Here is a 20,252-nt window from a genome sequence, read left to right as displayed (position 1 = left end):
CTCACACAAGGTTCACTGAGAGCCTCCAGCCAAACTACGAAAAAAACGTGAGAAATGGAACTTTGCTCGAGTCGATGATAAGTGCTCAGATAGCTGCCGACTGAAGAGAGCGTATCAAGCAAATGGTTTAAGACCGTCACTGGAGTAACACAAGGACTGTTGTACCAAGCGGTGAGAAAAGAAAAGCTTTACTAAGATCTAAAAATAGCCCCAGTGTTTGATATCGTTACTAGGTTCATAATATTTTATTATGGCGTATACATTAAGAACTCAGCTGTTTGAATCTGTTGCAAAGTAAGATAGCTCACTTTTTCTTTATCGTTATCCTCATCATAGTTGTTTTTATTTCAGTATATTTCCTCACTGTTGTCCTAATTACCAAGTCAATACATCCGAGAAATTATAGACTTATTGTAAAACACGTACTTTTTATACGAAAAACGCATTGATATCTATCGACAAAGATGGCAAGACATTTGTAGCACAATAATACTGTTACGTAGACAATGCAGAAAATAACGTTAATATGTACAGCGCAGGTTCATTGTAAAAAAAAAAAAAAAAAAAAAAAAAAAAATTTGGACGATATGACATACTTGGGATAATGGACGTCTGAATGAGCATTTTAATGCTATTCTCAGATTTTTCCGAACGAAACTATATGGATGATTCCAGTGCTTGATATTATAAAGACTGAGAGAACTCCAATATTCACTAGCTTCCGCTGCTTCATTGTTTAAAATATTTTGTTGATATGTGGGTCCACAACCTCGTTTTCTAGCTCTTAGTACTAAGCAGTACTGTACATGCCCTTCGTGTTGTTACATACGATAAAAAAAACCATTCCATATGTTCATCTATACGTGGAATAACATCTTTATTGCAGTCTGAGATCGGAAACGTACTAGAAGTCAGAATGTCTTATGGTTTCCACAAGAGCTGAAATGTTTATGTGCTTCTAGTACGATGATTTCGTTCTCAGATTGCAATACTACTTATGAATAAGTGCTGGAAAATGACAGAGTCGAAATTGGCCAGTTCCACAACAAATAAAGGATAACGATACAGCCTACTACGCACAATGTTTTCTTTTACAAAATTGTTTGAAATGTCAAGTTAGTACATTTCCTGTTTTTCCCGTAGTATTGAGAGTTTTGCATGTTTTCGTTATCTGAGCCAGCTATGTCAATGAAGAGAACGTTTCCGGTCGGTTGTGTTGACTGAGCTGGGAGTTACAACTGTACAGTCAACAGTTTTCAAAATATAATTTTTTGCAGCTAGAGGATGGTTTGTATTTAAGGTAGAACGATTCATCGTTTCTTTGTTTTGTAGTCGTCACGGCCTATTGGTGTAATACGTTGACTACTTCGTTGTGTGTTGAATATAATTCTTGTTCAGCAAGTTACTTAGCTACCACAGTAAGCGTACAGAAGCATTGCTTAATGCATTGGCAGTTGGCATAAATCTTCAACCACCAACAGCAAGTTAACTAAACTTCTGGACCACAGTAGTTGAGGGATGTCTTGCACGATGGCTGCTTACAAGAAATGGTAGAAGTTACCCCCCCAAAAAAAGGCAATAAACTCGATCAGAAATAGTGTAACGTCATAAAGGCATATTTGGAAGAAGAGACAGCATTGGTCGTATATTTTTGTTTATTATCGCAAAATCGATTTTCGGTCACTTAGTGACCATCTTCAGTGCTGTAATATATAACTTAAATTAGTAAGCACTGGTGTCAATAAGCTCAGTCTACGTGATCGCCGTAAGCTTATTGACACCAGTGCTTACTAATTTAAGTTATATATTACAGCACTGAAGATGGTCACTAAGTGACCGAAAATCGATTTTGCGATAATAAACAAAAATATACGACCAATGCTGTCTCTTCTTCCAAGTATACCCATTATCTGGTCGTAGTGCACAGGACACTATGGAGTAGCCAATCAAGTCATAAAGGCAGTTACTACTTACGCATTGCATCATAATTTACGATTTATATAAATCACCCACATAAAATTATTATGATAAATACCACCTTAGCATTGTCATTTGAAATATTATCAAAGTACGAGTTTATTTAGTTCTGTATTCGGAGAGCATATCAGGCCGTTATGTTAACATGTGCAGCTGTTTTTATATTCTCGTCTGCTGTGTGCACACGGCGGGAACAACATCCTTTCAAAAAGTGGTTCAAATGGCTCTAAGTACCCGGACTTAACATCTGAGGTCATCAGTCCCCTAGACTTAGAACTACTTAAACCTAACTAACCTAAGGACATCACACACATCGACGCCCGGGGCAGCAGCGCGGTTCCGGACTGAAGCGCCTAGAACCGCTCGGTCATAGCGGCCAGCTAACACCTTTTCGTTTGGTCCAAAACTGTTGTTTTCTTACTATAGTACTACGGGAAATTATACGATCAAACAGCAGCTTACAACGTGTGGGATCATTTAAGCCAGTTTCTTGAAAGCATTAAGAATTCCGGTTTGTTCGCTTTCTGTTTTCTCCTTATGTAGATGGTGTGGTTGCATAATTTTGTGCATGAAAATTTGTAAATGTGTTAGGTTGTTTGTTTCTTTCGTGCACGAGCTTCAACCGTTTTCAGTGTACATAACCGCGTGTCTAGTTTCAGGCAAATGGCCTGCTGCTGTAGACTTAATTTAGCTTTGTTTAGCAACTGGAGTGATGTTTTATTTTGTATACAAAACTAATATTTATATTGATTTTTTTTTATTTTTTTTATTTATTTTTTTTTTTTTTTTGTGTGAGAGGGTACCAACAAACTGGAGACTATACTAGATCTTCTTATTACAATCAGACGTGTGTGATGGAAGCACTGTAATTCGTTTCTGATAAAGAAAATTTATTTTGTATTAGGTGTAGCCGTGACTTTTGGTAGCTAGTTTGTGTTTTTCTTTATTAAATCTGCCATTGGTTAAAAAAAAACTGTCAAACGTGGGCCTGTGCTGCAGTCGAGATGAAATTCAGGGTGCTGTATCACCTGTATGGAATCTCTTGACAGCATGTACTAATGCTCAAGGTTAAATTTTTGGGCACTTAGTGTGACAGGAAGCACACGAACGAAAAATACACCTCTATAAACTAAGCCTGGAAAAAAAAAAATGAAGCACCCATGAGACCTGGTCGGATGTCAGTGTAACTTCGTACACGGACACACTATCGGCGCGATATGTAAATGATTAGAGTTGCAGTTCTCTGAGACAGGTTGAACGGTGACCTGAGTACATTATCATTCTGCGTTTTGTGTGTTATCAACCGTAGTACGGTATAAAACGTGCTTGAACAGTGAGAGAGTTTAGTGATCACCGTGGGAAACACGGAGATGCTGAGTACTAAGGTTCCGGTCGACCACATGTGACCACTACAAGGTAGGATCGCCGTATTGAGCACCAAGCACATCGTAACCCCTCCATATCTGCGCCTGCCATCCGAGAACAAGTAATAGACTGTCTACGATAATGTGTCATCCCGCGCTATCGATAGGAGGGTGGCGACTGCCGGACTAGGGAATATCACAGTACAAACGGCTATGTTAGGATTAGTGACATGGGCGGGAAGCATTGTGATCAGCGATGATTCGCGGCTTTGCAGTTCGCGGATGATCTTCGTCGGCAATTATGGCGGCGACCTGAGAAGAGGTTTTGGTGGGTCACAGCGGTATTACTCCTGGCATCATTGTGTGGGGAGCCATTGGGTGTGACTTCAGGTAACGACTGGTAGTGATTGAAGGAATTCCGGCGGCACAACGGTACGTCTCGCACATCCCGCATCCTCATGTGTAACCTGTTGTGCGACAGTATCATGATGCCATCTTTCAAGAGGTCCACGTGTGGGATGTGTGTCTATGAACCGTCTGCGTGATGTTGAGGTACTCCTGTGGCCAGCAAGACAGAACGTGTCGAAGACCAGGCTGTACTCAACGCTGTCCATTGTCAGTATATAGGATATCAAGGCCGAGTTATAATAGTTGTGGGCCAGCTTGTCTCTGTAGAGGGTAAAACTACTTTAAGACACCCTTCCCAGTCGAATCAGTGCATGCATCCAGGATAGAGGTATGTAGCGTTATACTGATAAGTGGGCTCATACTGCTACGTTCTTTGTAAATGTAACTGGATTTTGTAGTCAGTGAAATAACATCACATACCTTCTCAACCCGGGAAGTTTCATTTCGTTTCCTTGTACTCTTTAGGCACTTCTTTTCTCAGGAAGTGTATTTACTCTTTATGAACATGTGTGGGTTGGCACGTGTTCGCTGCCTCACTCTGTACAAGCATTGACTGATGGTTTTGAAGGAAGACATCTACAGCCCGACTGCAGAAAATATAACTGTGGAAGCTGTGGTAACTGACAGCAGGAGTTGCCGAGGGTGGAAGGCGCCCGCAGAGCGCTGCAGGTGCGGCCTGTATACATTACAGGTCTCGGTATGGCGGTCGTGTGTCTCTTCCTGCATCATTGGCCGCGTTGTTCCTTCAAGCGCGCACACCTGTATACTCACTGTTCAGCGGTAACTGCTTGGAGTGGCCGCGCGGTCTGTGGCGGCATGTCACGGATTGCGCTGCCACGCCCGCCAAAGGTTCGAGCCCTCCTTCGGGCATGGGTATATTATGTGTTGTTCTTAGCAAAAGTTATAGCATAAGTTAGTTTAAGTAGTGTGTAAGTCTGGGGGCCGAAGACCTCAGCAGTTTTGTCCCTTAGGAATTCACACATTTGAACACTTTTGGTAACTGCTTATCAGGCATCATTGCGGCCAGTAACCAAAGCAACAAATAACTTAGGCTTTGTAACGAATTGGACAGACCATTAAGCTGAGCAGTGCCGATTAAGTACGTCTAAAGCGATGTTTTTAACGATACGTATGTGAATACGAATGGCTCCGAGCACTATGGGACTTCTGAGGCGATCAGTCCCCTAGAACTTAAAACTACTTAAATCTAACTAACCTAAGGACATCACACACATCCATGTCCGAGGCAGAATTCGAACCTGCGACCATGGCGGTCGCGCGGTTCCAGACTCCGGCCGGCCATGTGAATACAGCTGCGTCTACCGCCGCCGCCGCCGCCGCCACCACCACCACCACCACCACCACCGCCATTAAAATGGCGTATTGCCCCCCATCAACAGTATACTCTCTGCACTGACTTACGAAGTCCTATTCGGGTGACGATGTCTCCGTTCTGTGTAGTGTATTCTGTTTGTTTCGTCAGGATAAAAAGACTCCACCGTCACATTATCAATAGCAGTTTATTATTAGGCTCTAACGAAACGGGAAGGGGTATACGGCTCCTAGAAGGAGGATCATTGATTGGACTTCGACGTGAGAGATTGCCGCAACCGTTCAGTAAGTGTTATGAGCAGTAATGCGGGTAATTGGAGTACTACGCTTAGGAGGACTGTATATATTGACAAGGAGGCGCCAATTTCCGGTGGCAGCTTTCAGCCTCCTGTTTGCCCCGTGTGCATCGGCCACGGCCTCATCCATCAGCTTGCCGCCGTGCCCACGCGCGGCTGGGTGCCACGTAAGCCGCTCTACGTCTCACTTGCGCTTCTGGGAAGACACAGCAGCTGCGATAGTACCCGCTACGATATTACAGCGCCGATTTATAAAATTTCAATGAGGCAATTTCGGAAATGGATGACTTCTAGGTCTACTACTCGATATCAGTGAAAACCATTGATAATGTGATTCCCTGGAACTGAGCCTTTGGTTGTTTTCGTAACAGAGGGACATTATTGTAAAACAAAGCGGTGGAAAATGGTAAATAATAATTGTAAAAAGTAATACACTGCTGAAAAAATGCATCACCACAAGGACAAGATTATTTTATCAACAAGTGATGTGACAGGTAATTCATCACTGTACGAGTATATGGCAACAAATTCAGGTCGAATGAAACACACATGTTACAGTAAAGGGTGCCCAAGCAATCGCATCAATAGACATTTCGCCCCTCTGGGAACAATGCAGGTGTATTCTCATATGCAAACGATCATATTCTGCTATGTAGATTGTCCTGCGCATCTTGCACCCTTTCTTGCAACTGGGCAATGGACCTTGCAGGCTGTGGAGCACTTGTGAGTTCCCACTTCACCATGTAAAAACAGTGTTCAGCTGGCGGGAGGTCTGGCGCTCTTACCAGCCAGGGCAGTTATTCTACACCACGAAAAACACGTTGCGTAGCAGCAGCCGTATGTGGACGCGCATTTTCCTGCTAAAGAAGCACATCATGTTACTGTCGAAAAAATGGCAGTAGCAAGGGGATAACTGCCTGTACCGTGTAGCGGCCACTGGTTGGTTTACCCTGAAGAAACACCAAGTGTTTGTTGTAACTAATGGGCCCCTACACCCTGAAGCCTAGGGTGGGACATATGTCGTGGGTGCGTGTACTAGGGAACAGGGCAGCCACCAATTCCATTCTGTACACGTGTACGTCCATCACTCGCATACAGAGAGAACGTGCTTTCAACACTGAAGACGACAGATCGCCACTCTACACTCCAGACGACTCTTTTACAAGACCATAGCCGTGTTTGGCGGTGCCGAGGTGTCGGTGGCTGCCTCGCCAGAAGCACATATGATCTTTCTCCTGCTGCAAGCAGACGGTTCCCGATGGTCCTCGGTGACACAGCAGTTACAACATATTCCCGAATTTCTTCCCTGGATGATGTATAGTCGGCTAACGCTGCTCTAGAAAGGCGCACACCTTAACGTGCTTCTGTGCTACGCGGGCGTCCAGAAGCTTGTCTACAGGTGTGGAAATGTTCCGCAACCACTGTTGAAAGCGGAGACACACCACCGATACAGTGTGCCCAACATATGCAGCAATCCGTTGATGCGTCCATCCGGCTTTCCCAAAGCCCAAAGTGTGACCCCGTTCAAATGGCTGCAGTTGTTTAACAGGAATCCGCACTCGTCGGTGGAGATTGGTTGTATCCTAGAATGAATTGATAATCATCCCGTGTGGCTTAACGACCTGGCGCAAGTCTTTCAATTGGATGCCACTTTGGTGACTTGATTGCCCCTTACCGACCCCAGTAATCCTACTGGGGAAAGCGAACGTACAGTTTAACGTGAAATCCGAACCACGTGTCATTCCTTGCTAATATTCACACCACTGAGAGGCGAAAGTTTGGTTAAAGGCAGAATCCAATATTCACTGTTCCGACCGGGATTCGATCCCGCGACAATTGGCTTTCCAGACACGCACTACGCACTTCAGGACCGCCAGGCCCGTATTTAAAGCAACGTTTGCTTTCCGACAAAATCCTTTTTTAATTATTGCATTTTTCAGCAACTTACAATGTACAGATTTCATCTATAGAGCGCGGTTCTGGAAGGTCTGCGAAATACCAATAACTGAAGCTACATAATCGGATTTTAGCAACGGATTCTGCATAACCAGCAGGTGCCGCCTGTGCGTTAGTGGAGACACGATCTTCAGTTCTCCGAACAGGAAATACCGCGTTCTCAGCTGGGCGCACTCCCAGGTGGGGCACACTAGCAGAATTCTGCTACCGGCCATGTTAAAGTCCGGAGTTTTCTGTGGTTTTCACAAGGCAGCAAGTTTAGTTTGCTTCAAGTACGGCGAAGGAGGAGATCTATGACTGCATCGAAACACTTATATAGTTGTACCGCGAAAGACCTTGTTTATGGGCATCAATCCGTGAACGTTATACAGACAAGAATGGGAAATATAGGGAGTACGAGAAGACGGCTGAAATACTTCTAGACAGTATTTTAGCTGTACACCAAATTTAAATAAAAACTAAACTGCAAAATTCGAGATAGTTACAGAAAAGATCTTAGAAAGGTGTTGGCCTTAAAAAAAGCGGAAAGGCGGTGAGGATTAGGGGGGGTGGGGGGGGGGAGATGGAGGGTTAAATTGTATCTATAGACCAATAGTATGGTGAGTGACAATGAAAAGTTGCTTGTACTTCATAACTGTCTTTTGTCCATTGTATCACAGATGTTACCAGTTACTGTACTTCAAAAAGGATCAAAATCGCCCTCTTCGTAGCATACCGACCCTTCTCGATTCTCTGAGGAGTGCCCACGCTTCTGATTCAGGCCCATATGATAGGAATATCGCCTTTCGATAATTCGTTTCTTCACCCATTCTGCGCGATTTTGTTTTCGAGGGACATATGAGCCCATAGCGTGCAAACCGCTGGCGATTTTCGTGTGTAATCGATTAGGATTGAGCAGAAAAGGTCAATTAAGTGAGTGAGACAGAATTTTGATTTTATTATAAACCACCGGTTTACACAATTTGTTCAATATGAACACCAGAGACGACGACGAGACGTTGTACAGCGCCAGATATGCATGGTGGCCAAAACTGGAATTAAGGTATGTCCAGACGATGACTTTCGTCATGCGCAATCGCAGACGCACGGAAATAAAAGGGCATGTACAAATGTCTGTGGAAAGAAAGCATGTACGCATGGGCTTTAAAGTGTCCATACGTTGTCTCATTGCACAAACTGTCTGCTGTAAATCCCCTCCTTTGCTTGGGAGCGTGTGTTGAATTTATTGTGATGAAAAGGCGACAGTGAAAAACGCAGAAGTGACTGGAGATTAAGAAGTAAGCCCATGTAAGTAACAGAGATATTAGAAATAGAAAACGATGACGACGTTTTGTCTGCAAGTTTCAGGAGGAGGTCAGATTTTGGATATCCTGCTTGGGAAACTGCAGCGATAAGGCTGGCAAAAATATTTCGTTAGCTAGAAATTGGCTACTTAAATACATTTATGAACTATTTATTCCTCATTTCAAAACAAAACAGTTCAGTGATTATTCCTAAATTTGAGAAATACTCGAGAGTCGTTCTTAATCGTCTCGGACTCGAGAAATTTGGAAATTTCTTAAACGCCAAAATCCACGAGAATGGAGGTCGTGTTTTTCAGTTTTGTATTTTTTGCACCATCAGTATACTTCATTTCTGTTTTTAGTTGTTTGTTGAGGAGCTACACAAAGCTCATCACTTCTTTTGTTGAGATGTCAGGCTCCCCAGTAGTTGTGCTTTTAAGTCGCCATAGCATGAATATTCGTCCACAGATTTCATATACACTTTTCACAAATTTGTGAGTTGTTCTTCTCAGTTTTCCTACTTCGAAATTTACGATATCATATTCCTTTGAGAAATATGGTCGTAAACTTCTTATCTAGGACATCTCGAGTTGTCTTTCATATAATCTTCAGAATCGGCGTTCCATAGACTTTCTACTTTGTGTAATCGTCAGCTTGTGTCCTTTGGAGTCAACAAACGTTATTGCACATAAACCGCTTCACAGCATAACCTCAACACACCATTCAATTTAACACATATAGGCCCCAGCTACATGTCGTCTGCTAAAGAGCGCAAAGATTCCCACCGAAGTTAAGTAGCAATGCTTTTTACGCACGACCTCCATTTCCAGGAAATTACAAATGCGCATGCGTAGTTGCGCTGCTGCAAATTTATGCACTCGCGCAAAGTTAAACACACAAAAGGCGTCGCGTGGACGCACCTTTAATTTTTTTCCGGCGGGGTCGGTACCACATTAACACATTACCATATCTACCAAGTTTCGGTGCTTATACAATGAAATGAAATGATCGTACGGCATTGTTGGCCGTGAGGCCCCATACGGGGAAGTTCGGCCGCCGTTTTGCAAGTCCCTTTTTTTTTTTTTTAGTTGACGCCACTTCGGCGACTTGCGAGTCAATGATAATGAAATGATGATGGACACACAACACCCAGTCATCACGAGGTAGAGAGAACCTGACCCCGCCGGGAATCGAACCCGGGACCCAGTGCGCAGGAAGCGAGAACGCTACCGCAAGACCACGAGCTGCGGACGCTTATACAATCATCACAGCCTACGCTGCACCTTCGTGAGTACTTACACTTTATTAGTAACCACCCAAGACTTAAAATCCCTCAGTTTTTCCCATTACCAAGACACTTTTGTACATAAATGCATTGCGCTGATGAAAGACGTTTTATTGTCTTTTGTGGTCCAGTCCTCTGCACCTATATTTTTTCATATATGTTTGTTTGGTTTAATAGAATTTCTTAGTATGTGCTAATTATCGTTCTATCATTACAGGGTAATGAAAAAAACCTAATACGCAGCTCAGAAAACCTTTTCGCCAGATGACATCAACTCAATTAATTCTTCGTGGGAAATGTAGGGTATTCTTTCTTCTGATAGGGGTATTGCTTCAGCTGCTTCATCCACGGTTTATAGGCGCTCATCCACGCCGTAGTGTTCACTTCCTCGGTGTTTTCATCTGTGATGAGCATTTGGAATGTCTTTCATCTGGATTATCGCTTATAGAAGGCGGGTCTCGTTTGAATTCAACGCCTGTTTCTTAACTGCTGAAGGAAGAGTCCTTGTAAACCATTGCCATCTTGGAATGAATTTGTTGGTGATAAACCGCCTAAAATAAGGACTTTTAGTAAAGTATATTCATTTCCACAAACACTATTTTGAAATAAACTGTAAACGAAAGCATTCCACAGAGCGCGTTGCCTTATCTTGCTTTATTAAAATGGGTATACAGAGTGAAGTTTCGCTTGAGGCGTTATCCTAATTAAGAGTAGTTTATCGCCGCGGATAGACACTTGAGTCAAACCCTGCTCTTCAAGACAGTGAGAACTGGCTGAGGTTCTCGACAAATTATTGTTCGCATAGTAAAATTTGAGGAGACTGCGTTGGACCTATTGGGAGAATATTCATCAATAACTGTCCATCATGGACGTATGTTCCGTCTTTGCAACCAAGTGAATGGCAGATTTGTTTTTTGTTAAGCAAATAAGGAATAACGGAAAAAGACAACTGTCCATCAACTTTGCTACTGTCGCTCTGAACTAAAGTGCTTTTTACAGTGTGTACGTTGTTTATGTCTATAAAATGTTAAATATCCTTTTGCGGCCGCTAGCTCCTGATCTCAAAGTTTTTATTTCAGGATTCTCTACCATCTGCATGATTTTGTCCTTGATAAGCCTTGCTGTGCTGGTACTGCCAACGGCTGAAAGCAAGGGGAAACTACAGCCGTAATTTTTCCCGAGGGAATGCAGCTTTACCGAGAGCTGCATCAAACCAGTCTCTGGACTGAAGACCACAACAACAACAAACAAGCCTTACCACAAAGACATGGCGTGGAGTCTTTAGTAAATGATTTGAGAGTAGTAGTTTGAAAGGAAATAACTAAGTATTTTTCAAAAAATTTGGTGTGTGTATTACTTTCTCGGAACTCTGGTAATGACTCTCGGTTATTGACTATTGCTCGATATGAGTACGTTGTTGCATGAAGCGTTTAAATATGTTCCAGTCAAACAGCTCCACTGCTCAGCTGCATTTGTTGTAAACCTACTCCCTTTGACACCTTACCAATTCTTGAGTTGTTGTTTCTAATATGTATGAATATTAGAATAAAATGCCTATATAGAAAGCGAAGCGGGCAACACGACAAAAATGGTGTTGTTTCATGTTGTTGGATGGCCTTTGAATAAGATATATGTAATATTTCCAGCGTATTATTACCTAAAAAGTTATTACTGATATGTAGTAATTCATTACTATTCTCTGTCCCTGACAGGTGCATAATTTACAAACTAATGAATGTATTAATTACTGTTCAAAATGTGAAAGGCAGTGATCTGTACAACCTGTAGATGACGTTTCGCGGTTTATTACCCTTGTTCTAGCATACATCTGTATTTTATAGCTGTCACGATAGTAGACAAATTGACCAATAAACAGCTTTTACGCCTCCTTGGTAACTGCCTACTGAAGCAGATTTGTAGATTCCCGGTTACCACCTAAGATTTTTCCATTGTGCGGACATCTGGAACGAGCGTAACTTGGCCTTAAATGGTCTGATGAGAAGCTGTTCGAATAAACAATCAGTGATACTGGCGCGCAAACTGCCGATGCAGCATCAAATTGACAAACACCTCTCTGACAGCAACATGACATTTATATTTCCCTTTATGCAGTAAAGTTGTTACTTTTAAAATTTCTCTTTACATTGCATCACTGATCTTTCAAATGTACTGACAGTTGTAGGCGAAAGTTATGGATCTCTAACGTTGCGTATTGTCCATACGTGTCACTCTTCGCATGGATCGTGTGTTTGATAATTTTCTCGCAATACGACAGGGCGCAAGCATAATATGATTCACTAAGGTCACTAGCGCACCATCTACTAATTATGAATGGAAGCACTTCTAGTCCTCTTGTAAGGCAACTTCTTGCGCCCTGTGGTTAAACGGATACATCCAGACCGAGGGCAACGCGCTACCACCCACCAGCTATCTCGCCACGTAGTTCACAGGTTCACACTCATGAGGAACGTGCTTCCACTCTGTGATGCCCGCAGCATTCGCAGCGGAGTCATGTTCTGCATAAGAAGTTTAAATAGGCTTCATTGCTGAGTCAATACCTGCGACCGGTACTCAAGGCTGCGTAACGTTCTAAAATGGCCTTGACACTGTGCTAACCACTACACCACCGGAGAATTGTGGCTGCTACAGTGCACTTAATATTCTACTCCAGTGCCCCCTTAACAAACTTCATTTCACACCTTCAGCCCGTTTTTCCCTTCTTAAATTGTCAGTATTGCCAAGGCTCTCCGACATCGGAATAGCGCCCCAGCATTGTATGTAAAACGTGGACATCCTGCCTGTACCTCTTATGTAGGTGATCTGTTGATCTGATGGACTTAGTCTCAACTTTTTCTTCAAAGGTGGACTGATAAGGTAAGGAATGAGGAGGTTCTGCGCAGAATCGGAGAGGAAAGGAACATGTGGAAAACACTGATAAGAAGAAGGGACAGTATGATAGGACATCTGTTAAGACGTGAGAGAACGACTTCCATGGTACTAGAGGGAGCTGTAGAGGGCAAAAACTGTAGAGGAAGACAGAGATTGGAATATAGCCAGCAAATAACTGAAGACATAGGTTGCAAGTGCTACTCTGAGACGAGGAGGTTGGCACAGGAGAGGAATTTGTGCCGGGTCCAATCAAACCAGTCAGAAGACTGATGACAAAAAAAGGAGATAAGCTTATCTTCATAAGGATAGGAGCTTCAGCTTCAGCTTTTATCCTTAACGAAGATAAAGTTGAGACTCACATGTCACCACGAAGAGGTAAATCCATTAGCTCAATAGATCACCTTCGCCTGGGGTTCAGGCAGGATTTCCCCATTACGTACAAAGCTGGGCTGCTATTCCAATGTCGGAGAGCCTTGACAATGCTGACGATTTAAAAAGAGGAAAATACAGGGTGACACAGAAAAACGGGAACATTTCCACAATCCAATAAAACTAGAAGCGATGACGGAAAGAAATTGCATTCATAGTAATTGAAACCTTAAAACTTTGCCATTTACGAAACATTGGTGGCATTTATCATTTTTTTAAAAATTAGGTCCCTTAGATGGCGTCCTCCTGTACGAATACATTCGTGAAATCTGCTGATGAGATTTCTCATTGACCGCTGTAACATCTCAGCTGGGATTCTGTGAACGGCATCCCGAATTCTCTGTTCCAACTCGTCCAGGATTCTTAGTCGAGTCGTGTAGACTTTGCTCTTGAGGTAGCCCCACAGGAAAAAGTCACAAACGACTAAATATGGCGATCGAGGGGGCCAGGGAATATTACCGAATCGTGCGATAACACGGTTGCCAAACAATTCTCGTACATATGCCATTGATTGCCGTGCAGTTTGTGATGTCGCTCCGTCCTGTTGAAACCAGGCTTCTTGACCGTTCGGAAAGTTGTTCAGTGCAAGTGTAACAAAAGTTTGTAACATCTCCACGTAACGATCGACATCGACAATTATTGTGTTTCCCTGTTCATTTGCGAAAAAATACGGCCGATAATCCCATGTGATGAAACACCACACTGTACTAGCGTGTAAAGGTCGCTCACGAACGTCATTAGGATTTGTGTTTGCCCAGTAACTGTAGTTCTGTTTATTCACGTAACCTGTGAGATGAAAATGTGCCTCATCTGGCATCGAAAACTTGTTTAGAAATTCGCCGTCTTTTTTTATTTTTGTTACCTCTTGTTGACAGAATCATAATCGTAACAGGTAATCGTTGTCCTTCAATTGTTGCACCATCTGTACTTTGTACGTATGAATTTGCAAATCAAGATGAAAAATTCTGCGAACACACTCCCGGGACATTCCAACCACTGCTGCTTGCTTTCGGATTGAACGCCGTGGGCTCCGTAAGACAGACTCGCGTACAACATCAATATTTGCTGGAGAACGCACACTTCTTGGTCGTCCTGTTGGTTTCCTCTTGAGGGCAGATCTAATCTATTCAAAGTTATTAATCCAACATTTTATCGCTTGTTTCGACGGAACGGCATCATGACGTCCTAAATTATAAAAACGTCGAAACTCCCTGTGCGCCGCTACCAAACTATCATTGTTTTTATAAAACATTTTTACGGCTGACGCACCCTGTTGTCTGTTCCACTGATTCATGATTACTGAAATGGCGGACTGTTTACTCGCTGTCACGAACCCGGAGTGCTGCCACCTGCCCATGGCTTCCACTACTTATTTCAAACATGCTATTATTCTGTCACCCTGTAGATTGAAGGTGTGAATTGAAGATTGTGGTAGGGAGGGCATAGACTGGGGTAGTCAGTGTAGCTGTGATAGCCACAGTGCTATGGTGATGTAGTTGTTAACACATCTGGCTAGTAAGCAGGAGACCTGGGCTCAAGTCGCACCTGTGGCACAAATTTTAATTATGTTGCTTCAGTGTTTATCCTTATCGAAGAAATGACTCTGAGCACTATGGGACTTAACATCTATGGTCATCAGTCCCCTAGAACTTAGAACTACTTAAACCTAACTAACCTAAGGACATCACACAACACCCGTCCATCACGAGGCAGAGAAAATCCCTGACCCCGCCGGGAATCGAACCCGGGCGTGGGAAGCGAGAACGCTACCGCACGACCACGAGCTGCGGGCTTATCGAAGAAAAAATGAATATTTGTAGCTGTGAGGACATTACCGCTTTGAAAGATGAAATCACCTACCGCTAGCATTGGCTACACTATATAATTGAGACGCACGCAAAATGGTCCCATGGTCAATCTCCGTCTTTCCTTTCCATGAAATAATTACTCAAATTATAGCTTAACCAATACTACCTTCATAGGCGAAAGAAGACAGTCTGCTGTTCATAAACACCTTCTACAGTATTGAAAAGTGCAGAGCTGTTCTCCCACGTTACATATTTCCATTGCTCAGGAATTGGGCTAATTACTACATCTCCTATTTGTATTTATCTAACAAGAGTGTTAACAATAAAATAACTAGGATGACACTTTTGTGCTCTTGTCTCGCGCAATTTCCGCACGCATTTATTCTCGAAAACATACTAAGTTGCAAATTTTGTGTAGATCAGTGAATATCCGTTTAAGGCTCTAACGCAACTCTTGGCTCTGTTTGTCGCGCATCATACTTTATGCAAAATACTGAGCACGGAGATAGTTCAATCGTGTGACTGTGTTTGCTGATTTTTCACACATTCAGTATTGACTTCACTTGTACTGAAGTGACTGTCGGTAGACATACGTATGAGGAAGTAAGTAACATACGTTGCTCGGCTTTTATTAGAATATGCGCTCTCGGAACATTTAAAAGTAAATCTCACAGTGATGCACGAAGCATTTCTTATATAGCGTCTGCTATTTAAGTTGGCGGAGCATGTCCGGGAGCTCTTGCTCTTAAAAAATGAGCCGGTTATGATAGGCAATACTCTTCTTCGGGTCATCCCACCTTCCCTCCGTCTCCTCTCGTAGTAAAGTCCCAGACCAATATGCGGAACCCATAAGTTGCTCAAACATTTTCCTTGGCACTTCAACTATATTTGTGCTTCCCATATTACAGCTTCACATAACTACCGAAAATGTGACATCACTTCTATTTCTACTGACACCAATTTAGTCTATGTGCTTTTATAGCCTTTGAAAATGGCGTTACGTCGAAGCGCTGAAGACATATTGGAATAAAGAAATTGTGGAAAACACATTTCGAAGTATTTAAGTGCTTCCAATGAATCTTGACATCTGCCTTCCCTACTACAAGTTGTATTTTGTCGCATGTGATAGAACAATTAATGTGTAAAAGAGTTCCGGCGGAACCATAGGCTTGGATATTAGATGGTTGTCTTTTCTTATATTACGTGCTGTTTCAGTATATTTTTAGATGTCCGTGATAGATATAAGACAGGCGCGTGATAGATATACGACAGGTGTCACGATCGTAAACTGAAAGAGGGCAGCGAAACTTTGCACTCGTGTCCATATACTATGGAGTCAAAGATGACGTTGGATCAGCACATCAGCATAACGATTGAAGACGCACAGACAGTTCAGAATACTCCCAGAGATATGTTACCTTTGAAATCAGTCTGAAAATAAACTACGAATATTACCTGTTTTCACCACGGTATTTATACTAGGTGTATTTGTTAAACCTCTATATACAAAACCGTTTCGATCGTAAGTAACCTTTTTTTCTGATTCTGTTGTAACTAATTAAAACATATAAGCGTAAGTCGGCCTTAGCAAAACAATGTTTTTTATGTCCCAAAAACCGCGCCATAAATTAAAAATAAAAACTGTTATTTTGCAAAGGTTGGGCTACGCTAGTATATAGAACTACACACGCTTTTGATCACACTACATGAAGTGAACGTGATCAACAGAAGTTTGTAATGAAAGAAACAACATTCCTTGGACCTGCGAGCAGTCTGCAGAACGCTTTTAAACACAGTTCCTCAGAGCGAAGTAATTACTGAATTGTAGTTTCTCTCGAGGCCGCAACAAGTAACACGCATTGCCATCGCATCCTGTTTTTCTTCAAGTAACTCAGACCAAAACGCTACGGTCTGTGGATAGCATCAGACAGAAGTAGAAGCAACTGTTTCTACTAGACAAATACTGAATAAACGAATATTGGAAGCAGATTAGTATTATTAAGGGTACGATAATTTTTATCATTACATGGCAGTGGCATCTCCGAAGAACAAGAATGACCGTTAGTTCAACATCTCTTAAATGTCGAGATTATTAGAGACGAAGCAGATGCACCGACTGGACAAGGATGGGGGAAGGAAATAAGATGTGGCATTGCCTGAGATGTCCATGCGTTCGTCCCAAAGTGATTTTAGGAAAACACTCAAAATCTAAATAAAGATGGCGAGACGGAGATTTTAACTTCATTTTTCCCGACTATGTCACCGGAGTTTTAACGATCGGACCACATCACTGGGTTGGCCAGGTGGCGTATTTGAAATCTTTGCTGTTATACATAAGAACGCTACGAATCGTAATAACTAAACTATCAGCTAGATTATAATCTCGTGGACTAACTGTAGCTTTTCAGGAAATTAAAGAAATCGCCATGGAAAGTGCAGTCTTCAACAACCTTGTCACTGTGAACTGCACTGAAGAGCCAGAGAAACTGGTACACCTTCCTAATGTCGTGTAGGGTCCCCGGGAGCACGCAGAAGTGCCGCAACACGACGTGGCATGGACTCGACTAATGTCTGAAGTAGTGTTGGAGGGAACTGACGCCATGAATCCTGCAGGACTGTCCAAAAATCCGTGAAAGTGCGAGGGGTGTAGGTCTCATCTGAACAGCACGTAGCAAGGCATCCCATATACGCTCAATAATGTTCATGTCTGATGAGTTAGGAGGCCAGCGGAAGTGTTTAAACTCAGAAGTGTGTTCCTGGAGCCACTCTGCAGCAATTCTGAATGTGTGTGGTGTCGCATTGTTCTGCTGGAATTGTCAAAGTTCGTCGGAATGCACGATGGACATGCATGGATGCATGTGATCAGACAGGATGATTACGAACTTGTCACCTGTCAGAGTCGTATCTAGACGCATCAGGGGTCCCATATCACCCCATCTGCACACGCCCCACACCATTACAGAGCCTCCATTAGCTTGAACAGCCCTCTTCTGACATGAAGTGTGTCGTCCGGCCAGGCAAGATGTTTCCAGTCATCAACAGTCCAATGTTGGTTTTGGCGGGCACAGGCGAGGCGTAAAGATTTGTGTCGTGCAGTCTTCAAGGGTACACGAGTGGACCTTCGGCTCCGAAAGCGCATATCGATGTTGTTTCGTTGGATGGTTCGCAAGCTGACACTTGTTGATGGCCCAGCATTGAAATCTGCAGCAAGTTGAGGAAGGGTTGCACTTCTGTCATGTTGAACGATTCTCTTCAGTCGTCGTTGGTCCCGTTATTGCAGGATCTTTTTCCGGCCGCAGCGATGTCGAAGATTTGATGTTTTACTGGCCATTTCGAATATTCCGGGGCCACTCTTGAAATCGTCGTATGGGAAAATCCTCACTTCATCGCTATGTCGGAGATGCTGCGTCCCGTAGCTTGTGCGCCGATGTAACACCACGTTCAAACTCCCTTAAATCTTGGTAACCTGGAATTGTAACAGCAGTAACCGATCTAACAACTGCGCCAGACACTAGTTGTCTTATACTGGCGTTGCCGACCGCAGCGCCGTATTCTGTCTGTTTACACATCTCTGTATTTGATTACGCATGCCTATACTAGTTTCTTTGGTGCCTCAGTGTAAAAAGTCTCTGAGTACCATGGTCACGCTTTGATGAGAATGTTTTGGCTTCTATTTAGCGCATGTGGGATGTGTGAACCCTAGCTGAATTCTCTTCGAATGACTTATCTGCGTATCTGCTGCAGGAGCACAACGTCTGTGATATCTAGGCCGCAACACTTCTAACATCAACAATAAAGAATTTCAATATTAGGAATTTCTGCTTGCCATTAACGATTTTCTTTTATTTTTTACTCTAATAGTTTTAAAGATCATGAGATTCGGAGTTGTAATCTGATGGTGCTTCGTCTAGCAACCAGGCTGCTGCTATCAAGCGAATTTTACGACTGGAGATTTGTAGTGCGTGCCAGTGTTTTACCCAAAAATTGATCGAATGGCCGCCCTTTGTCGAACTTAGTGATCTTTTACTAATCTTGCTGCATCTAGCAGGCTCCAATACGTACGTAAGGACGATAATTAAATCAAAAATCTCCCCTCAGTCTCCCTTGTTATAAGCGCTTTAGCCACTGTTGGTGGTGATCAGTCTGTCAAATGATAACTTACACCTAAAGTTATTCAATAAGAAGAGATTATATTTTGGCAGAAAATTTCGTAGTCTTTCTTTTCTAATCGCTAACAAAAGTACATTGTTACACTACAGGCTAACAAGTCGCAGTCATACATATTGAATAGTTTTACTTAGACACCATTCGCGTTTCGCGAAGGAAAGTCTCCAATTCTCCTGAACCGAATTCGTATTTCTTCGTGTGGAACTGAACGAACCCTTAACGTCGCCGTACAATGTTCAGCGACTTTATTGGATTTTAGGTGGTGAAAATCGTCGTCGGTGTCCGTGTTTTAGAAGTCAGTTTTGTACTGCAGCTGAATCACATGATAGTTAAGCAACAGTGTTATTCCAGAATCTTGGAAAAATGCTTCATTAGAACGATGTAAAAGACAGTATGTCGAGAACTGCAGTCACCGTGATACTGTCACTGTGGGGAAAGTCATTTTGTTCATACAGGGTGTTACAAAAAGGTACGGCCAAACTTTCAGGAAACATTCCTCACACACAAATAAAGAATAGATGTTATGTGGACATGTGTCCGGGAACGCTTAATTTCCATGTTAGAGCTCATTTTAGTTTCGTCCACCTACGCTCAGTGGAGCACGTTATCATGATTTCATACGGGATACTCTACCTGTGCTGCTAGAACATGTACCTTTACAAGTACGACACAACAAGTGGTTCATGCGCGATAGAGCTCCTGCACATTTCAGTCGAAGTGTTCGTACGCTTCTCAACAACAGATTCGGTGACCGATGGATTGGTAGAGGCGCACCAATTCCATGGTCTCCACGCTCTCCTGACCTCAACCCTCTTGACTTTCATTTATGGGGGCATTTGAGAGCTCTTGTCTACGCAACCCCGGTACCAAATGTAGATACTCTTCGTGCTCGTATTGTGGACGGCTGTGATACAATACGCCATTCTCCAGGGCTGCATCAGCGCATCAGGGATTCCATGCGACGGAGGGTGGATGCATGTATCCTCGCTAACGGAGGACAGTTTGAACATTTCCTGTAACAAAGTGTTTGAAGTCACGCTGGTACGTTCTGTTGCTGT

The 20,252-nt window shown here is 42.9% G+C and overlaps 1 protein-coding gene across 3 annotated transcripts in view; it reads left to right on the top strand.

Moving 5' to 3' along the window:
• The window catches only part of LOC124591764 (glycerol kinase 2-like), a 276,367-nt gene that overhangs the window by 132,053 nt on the left and 124,062 nt on the right, over nucleotides 1-20,252 (top strand). The window contains exon 1 of one of the 3 annotated variants that reach the window (XM_047131770.1): nucleotides 146-171. The exons of the other annotated variants lie outside the window; for them this stretch is intronic. The gene's annotated coding sequence lies outside the window, so the exon portion shown is untranslated. Of the gene's footprint in view, nucleotides 1-145; nucleotides 172-20,252 lie in introns of those variants that run through there. 3 annotated transcript variants of the gene reach the window in all.

The sequence above is a fragment of the Schistocerca americana genome, chromosome 2 (genome assembly GCF_021461395.2).
Source record: "Schistocerca americana isolate TAMUIC-IGC-003095 chromosome 2, iqSchAmer2.1, whole genome shotgun sequence".
NCBI classification, from domain to species: Eukaryota; Metazoa; Arthropoda; class Insecta; order Orthoptera; family Acrididae; genus Schistocerca; species Schistocerca americana.
This window is presented reverse-complemented; position numbering and strand designations above follow the sequence as displayed.